The 7,785-nt window shown below is 44.4% G+C and overlaps 1 non-coding gene across 1 annotated transcript; it reads left to right on the top strand.

The window, feature by feature from the left end:
* Window positions 1-5,618: 5,618 nt before the first annotated feature.
* On the top strand, window positions 5,619-5,693 carry Trnas-cga (transfer RNA serine (anticodon CGA)). The gene has a single exon. It is a non-coding gene; the product is annotated as a tRNA-Ser (tRNA).
* Window positions 5,694-7,785: the final 2,092 nt, after the last annotated feature.

The following is a 7,785-nucleotide window of genomic DNA, read 5'->3' on the forward strand; positions in this document are numbered from 1 at the left end:
CGCCGGCCGCGGTCCCCTTCGGACCGGAGCGCTCTTGCTGAATTTTCCTAATTGCAGGATCCCAAGCTGTACCGTAGGTGCAACCACAACGGAGGGGTATCTGTTCAGAGTCCAGACAAACGTGTGGTTCCTGAAGAGGGGCAGCAGCCTTTTCAGCAGTTGCAGGGGCAACAGTTTGGATGATTGACTGATCTTGCCTTGTAACCCTAACCAAAACGGACTTGTTGTGATGGTACTGCGAATGGCTGAAAGCAAGGGGGAACTACTGCCGTAATTTTTCCCGAGGGTATGCAGCCTTACTGTATGGTTAAATGATGATGGCGTCCTCTTGGGTAAAATATTCCGGAGGTAAAATAGTCCCCCATTCGGATCTCCGGGCGGGGACTACTCAAGAGGACGTCGTTATCAGGAGAAAGAAAACTGGCGTTCTGTGGATCGGAGCGTGGAATGTCAGACCCTTAATCGGGCAGGTAGGTTAGAAAACTTAAAAAGGGAAATGGATAGGTTAAAGTTAGATATAGTGGGAATTAGTGAAGTTTGGTGGCAGAAGGTACAAGACTTTTGGTCAGGTGAATACAGGGTTATAAATACAAAATCAAATAGGGGTAATGCAGAAGTAGGTTTAATAATGAATTAAAAAAATAGGCGTGCGGGTAAGCTACTACAAACAGCATAGTGAACGCATTATTGTGGCCAAGATAGACACGAAGCCCACACCTACTACAATAGTACAAGTTTATATGCCAACTAGCTCTGCAGATGATGAAGAAATTGATGAAATGTATGATGAGATAAAAGAAATTATTCAGGTAGTGAAGGGAGACGAAAATTTAATAGTCATGGGTGACTGGAATTCGAGAGTAGGAAAAGGGAGAGAAGGAAACATAGTAGGTGAATATGGATTGGGAGAAAGAAATGAAAGAGGAAGCCATCTGGTAGAATTTTGCACAGAGCATAACTTAATCATAGCTAATCATAGCTAACAAGTGGTTCAAGAATCATAAAAGAAGGCTGTACACATGGAAGAATCCTGGAAATACTAGAAGGTATCAGATAGATTATATAATGGTAAGACAGAGATTTAGGAACCAGATATTAAATTGTAAGACAGTTCCATTGGCAGATGTGGACTCTGACCACAATCTATTGGTTATGAGCTGTAGATTAAAACTGAAGAAACTGCAAAAAGGTGGGAATTTAAGGGGATGGGATCTCGACAAACTGATTAAACCAGAGGTTGTACAGAGTTTCAGGGAGAGCATAAGGGAACAATTGTCACAAATGAAGGAAAGAAATACAGTAGAAGAAGAATGGGTAGCTATGAGGGATGAAGTAGTGAAGGCAGCAGAGGATCAAGTAGGTAAAAAGATGAGGGCTAGAAGAAATCCTTGGGTAACAGAAGAAATATTCAATTTAACTGATGAAAGGAGAAAATATAAAAATGCAGTAAATGAAGCAGACAAAAAGGAATACAAACGTCTCAAAAATGAGATCGACAGGAAGTGCAAAATGGCTAAGCAGGGATGGCTAGAGGACAAATGTAAGGATGTAGAGGCTTATCTCACTAGGGGTAACATAGATACTGCCTACAGGAAAATTAAAGAGACCTTTGGAGAAAAGAGAGCCACTTGTATGAATATCAGGAGTTCAGATGAAAACCCAGTTCTAAGCAAAGAAGGGAAAGCAGAAAGGTGGAAGGAGTATATAGAGGGTCTACACAGGGGCCATGTTCTTGACGACAATATTATGGAAATGGAAGAGGAGGTAGATGAAGATGAAATGGGAGGTATGATACTGCGTGAAGTGCTTGACAGGGCACTAAAAGACCTAAGTCGAAACGAGGCCATGGGAGTAGACAACATTCCAGTAGAACTACTGACAAAACTCTACCATCTGGTGAGCAAGACGTATGAGACAGGCGAAATACCCTCAGACTTCAAGAGGAATATAATAATTCCAATCCCAAAGAAAGCAGGTGTTGACAGATGTGAAAATTACCGAACAATCAGGTTAATAAGCCACAGCTGCAAAATACTAATGCGAATTCTTCACAGACGAATGGAAAAACTAGTAGAAGCCAACCTTGGGGAAGATTAGTTTGGATTCCTTAGAAATGGTTGACCACGTGAGGCAATACTAACCTTACGTCTTATCTTAGAGGAAAGATTAAGGAAAGGCAAACCTACGTTTCTAGCATTTGTAGACTTAGAGAAAGCTTTTGACAATGTTGACTGGAATACTCTGTTTCAATTCCAAAGGTGGCAGGGGTAAAATACAGGGAGCGAAAGGCTATTTACAATTTGTACAGAAACCAGATGGCAGTTATAAGAGTCGAGGGACGTGAAAGGGAAGAAGCGGTTTGGAAGGGAGTGAGACAGGGTTGTAGCCTCTCCCCGGTGTTATTCAATCTGTATATTTAGCAAGCAGTAAAGGAAACAAAAGAAAAATTTGGAGTAGGTATTAAAATCCATGGAGAAGAAATAAAAAGTTTGAGGTTGTCGATGACATTGTAATTCTGTCAGAGCCAGCAAAGGACTTGGAAGAGCAGTTGAATGGAATGGACAGTGTCTTGAAAGGAGGATATAAGATGAACATCAACAAAAGCAAAACGAGGATAATGGAATGTGGTCAAATTAAATAGGGTGATGCTGAGGGAATTAGATTAGGAAATGAGACACTTAAAGTAGTAAAGGAGTTTTGCTATTTGGGGAGCAAAATAACTGATGATGGTCGAAGTAGAAAGGATATAAAATGTAGACTGGCAATAGCAAGGAAAGCGTTTCTGAAGAAGAGAAATTTTTTAATATCGAGTATAGATTTAAGTGTCAGGAAGTCGTTTCTGAAAGTATTTGTATGGAGTGTTGCCATGTATGGAAGTGAAACATGGACGATAAATAGTTTGGACAAGAAGGGAATAGGAGCTTTCGAAATGTGCTACAGAAGAATGCTGAAGATTAGATGGGTAGATCACATAACTAATGAGGAGGTATTGAATAGAATTGGGGAGAAGAGGAGTTTGTGGCACAACTTGACAAGAAGATGGGACCGGTTGGTAGGACATGTTCTGAGGCATCAAGGGATCACAAATTTAGCATTGGAGAGCAGTGTGGAGGGTAAAAATCATAGAGGGAGACCAAGAGATGAATACACTAAGGAGATTCAGAAGGACGTAGGTTGCAGTACGTACTGGGAGATGAAAAAGCATGCACAGGATATAGTAGCATGGAGAGCTGCATCAAACCAGTCCCAAGACTGAAGACCACAACAACAACAACAAGCTGTACTGAGATGGTAACCACTGTCTGGATTAATTAAATTTTCGTGCAGATGAATCTCTACCTCTTCTTTTATCACCGAATCCCAAAATCCGCTGGCGCTGCATAACTTCTTTGTTTCTTCAAATTCGAAGGTATGCTTGTCTTTGATGCTGCGTTCCACCGCCGCGGACTTGTCAACTTGTCCAAGACAGACGTTTCTTATGTGTTCCGCACGGCGCTGTGTAATGCAACGTTTGGTCAGCCCTATGTATTGCATTCCACATTGGCATCCAATTCTATAAACACCCGGTGTCATTAGTCCTAGTGGGTCTTTGGTCGATCCAAGAATATTTTTGATTTTCTCTGCTGCGTGAAAGATGCCTTCACTTTGTGCTTCTTAAGGATTCTCGCGATCTCCGCCGTTGGTGGTCCCTCATACTGGTCTCTCTCTTCCTCTCTTCTTATTGTTCCTCAAAGCTCTTCCTATTAGTTTCTCGCTGTAGCCGTTTCTTCTGAAAGTTTCATTTAGATGTTGTAATTCACTCGGTAAGCTCTTCTTGTCACAAATGGACCTCGTCCTGTGTACCAAGGTGTTAAGTACAGAGCTGCGTTGTGCTGGATGGTGACAGCTCCTAGCGTTGAGATACAGGCCCATACGTGTTTCCTTCCTATATACCGAATGTGCGACTTGAGTGCCGGTGGTGAGAATGAAATTATGATGAGGACAGCAGAACACCCAGCCCATGAGCAGAGAAAATCTCCAACCCGGCCAGGAATCGAACCCGGGACCACTGCATGGGAGACAAGCACGTTACCATTCAGCTAAGCAGGCGGACGTAAATGAATATATGAGTGCCATATACTCTCGTATAAAACTGAAGGACAAAGCTTCATTTTATACATCTTAGCAAGAGTTGGACAGGTTTCGGTCATAACATGTAACCACATGGTTCTAATATTTGAGGGTAAAATCTATGCTTGGACATTTCTCCAAACTTTTGACCAATTTGCTTGAGGATATTTGTTCCTAGTCGGGTGATACGGAGAGCGCTGGAGTAATTTGTTGGTAAATACTTGCTGAGGAATGCATTATTGTGTCCCCTCCTAAGTAGCTAATTTCTATGTAGTATATGCAGAGATATCTGTAAATGTTACATTCGGGATCGATATAAATCGGGGCCTTAAATCTGAGGGCTGAAATACTTGACAGATCTTTCCCGTCATGATTCTTGCGTCTTTCATCTTGCTTGTCTGTTTTGGGAATACTATTCTGTGATGCAGATAGGGATTCCTCAACCCCATTCCGCAGTCAATACATCGGGGGAATGTGTTGAGAAAACGCCTTTAATCAACACAACCAACCGATATACCCCGCCTACACTTCGAAAATTTTGGCTCATGATGTCCTTTTCTTTGATGCACACTCTCAAACCAATTGAATTGTACACTGAAACGCCAACGAAACTGGTGTAGGCATGCGTATTCGAATACAGAGATATGTAAACAGGTAGAACAATTCACTGCGGTCGGGAACGCCTATATAAGAAAACAAGTGTCTGGCTTCGTATTAGATCGGTTACTGCTTGTACAATGGCAAGTTATCAAGATTTAAGTGAGTTTGAACATTGTGTAATAGTCGGCGCAAAAGCGACGGGACACAACATTTCCGAGGTAGCGATGAAATCAGGATTTTCCCGTACGACAGTTTCACGAGTGTACCTTGAATATCAGGAATCCGCTAAAACATCAAGTCTCCGACGCCGCTGCGGCCTGAAAGAGATTCTGCATGAACGGGACCAACGACGAGTCAAGAGAATCGTTGAACGTGCAGTCCTTCCGCAAACTGCTGCAGATTTCAGTGCTGGGCCATCAAGTGTCAGCGTGCGAACTGTTCAACGAAATGAAACTTCCTGGCAGATTAAAACTGTGTGCCCGACCGAGACTTGAACTCGGGACCTTTGCCTTTCGCGGGCAAGTGCTCTACCATCTGAGCTACCGAAGCACGACCCACGCCCGGTACTCACAGCTTTACTTCTGCCAGTATCTCGTCTCCTACCTTCCAAACTTTACAGAAGCTCTCTTGCGAACCTTGCAGAACTAGCACTCCTGAAAGAAAGGATATAGCGGAGACATGGCTTAGCCACAGCCTGGGGGATGTTTCCAGAACGAGATTTTCACTCTGCAGAGTGAAAATCTCATTCTGGAAACATCCCCCAGGCTGTGGCTAAGCCATGTCTCCGCTATATCCTTTCTTTCAGGAGTGCTAGTTCTGCAAGGTTCGCAAGAGAGCTTCTGTAAAGTTTGGAAGGTAGGAGACGAGATACTGGCAGAAGTAAAGCTGTGAGTACCGGGCGTGGGTCGTGCTTCGGTAGCTCAGTTGGTAGAGCACTTGCCCGCGAAAGGCAAAGGTCCCGAGTTCGAATCTCGGTCGGGCACACAGTTTTAATCTGCCAGGAAGTTTCATATCAGCGCACACTCCGCTGCAGAGTGAAAATCTCATTCTGTTCAACGAAACTTCATCGATATGGGCTTTCGGAGACTTTTGACCAATTTTCTTGAGGATATTTATTTCTAGTCGGGTGATAAGGAGAGCCTTTCAGTAATTTGTTGGTAAATACTTGCTGAGGAATGCTTTATTGTGTCCTCTCCTAAGTAGCTAATTTCTAGTAGCTTCTAGGCTCACTCGTACCTTGATGACTGCTCGACACAAAGCTGCACCCCTCGCCTGGACCGTCAACACCGACACTGGACTGTTGACGATCAGAAACGTGTTGCCTGGTCGGGCGAGTCTCGTTTGTAACTGCTTCGAGTGGATGGACATGTACTGGCATGGAGACAACCTAATGAATCACGAACCCTGTATGTCAGCAGTGACTGTTCAAACTGGTGGAGACTCTGTAATGGTGTGGGGCTTGTGCAGTTGGAGTGATATGGGACCCCTGATACTTGTTGATACGACTCTGACAGGAGACACTTACGTAAGCATCCTGTGTGATCACCTGCGTCCATTCTTGTTCATTGTGCATTCCGAAGGACCTCGGCAATTCCAGTAGGACAATGCGACACCCCACACGGCTAGAATTGCTACAGGGTGGCTCAAGGAACGCTCTTTGAGTTTAAACACTTCCGCTGGCCACCAAACTCCCCAGACACAGGGGAGCGCTATGGGACCATTGCTTTTCACAATATATATAAATTACCTCGTAGATAGTGTCGGAAGTTCCATGCGGCTTTTCGCGAATGATGCTGTGGTATACAGAGAAGTTGCAGCATTAGAAAATTGTAGCGAAATGCAGGAAGATCTGCAGCGGATAGGCACTTGGTGCAGGGATTGGCAACTGACCCTTAAGATAGACAAATGTAATGTATTGCGAGTACATAGAAAGAAGGATCTTTTATTGTATGATTATATGATAGCGGAACAAACACTAGTAGCAGTTACTTCTGTAAAATATCTGGGAGTATGCGTGGGGAACGATTTGAAGTCGAATGATCATATAAAATTAATTGTTGGTAAGGCGGATACCAGGTTGAGATTCATTGGGACAGTCCTTAGAAAATGTAGTCAATCAACAGAGGAGGTGGCTTACAAAACACTCGTTCGACTTATACTTGAGTATTGCTCATCAGTGTAGTATCTGTACCAGGTCGGGTTGACGGAGGAGATAGAGAAGATCCAAAGAAGAGCGACGCGTTTCGTCACAGGGTTATTTGGTAAGCGTGTTAGCGTTACGGAGATGTTTAGCAAACTCAAGTGGCAGACTCTGCAAGAAAGGCGCTCTGCATCGCGGTGTCCAGGTTTCGAGAGGGTGCGTTTCTGGATGAGGTATCGAATATATTGCTTCCCCCTACTTATACCTCCCGAGGAGATCACGAATGTAAAATTAGAGAGATTCGAGCGCGCACGGAGGCTTTCCGGCAGTCGTTCTTCCCGCGAACCATACGCGGCTGGAACAGGAAAGGGAGGTAATGACGGTGGCACGTAGGGTTGCCCTCCGCCACACACCGTTGGGTGGCTTGCGGAGTATAAATGTAGATGTAGATGTAGACATGAACATTATTGAGCATATCTGGGACGCCTTTCAGTGTGCTGTTCAGAAGAGATATCCACCGCTCGTAGTCTTACGGATTTATTGACAGCCCTGCAGTGATCATGGTGTCAACTCCCTCCGGCACTACTTCAGACATTAGCCCGTCCGCGGAATGTTGTGCTGCGGCACTTCTGCGTTGTCGCGGGGCCCCTACACGATATTAGGCAGGTGTACTAGTTTCTTTCGCAGTTCATTGTGTCATGTGCTTGCCATTCGCCGTGATAATCATGGCCAAATGGTCTTTTTGTCGACTGTATGCAGTGATATGCCTTCTCGGCTATTCACAGTTATTACCTACCGTTCCGCTCTACCATAAACCGTGTATATGGTACATTACGTAATTTAATGCAACGGTGCAGAACTGCAGTGAGGGATGACGGTTTTGGGTCCTCCCCCCCCCCCTCTACGCCCTGTTGCCACCCCTACAGCGACCCTGC

The sequence above is a fragment of the Schistocerca cancellata genome, chromosome 1 (assembly GCF_023864275.1).
Source record: "Schistocerca cancellata isolate TAMUIC-IGC-003103 chromosome 1, iqSchCanc2.1, whole genome shotgun sequence".
NCBI classification, from domain to species: domain Eukaryota; kingdom Metazoa; phylum Arthropoda; class Insecta; order Orthoptera; family Acrididae; genus Schistocerca; species Schistocerca cancellata.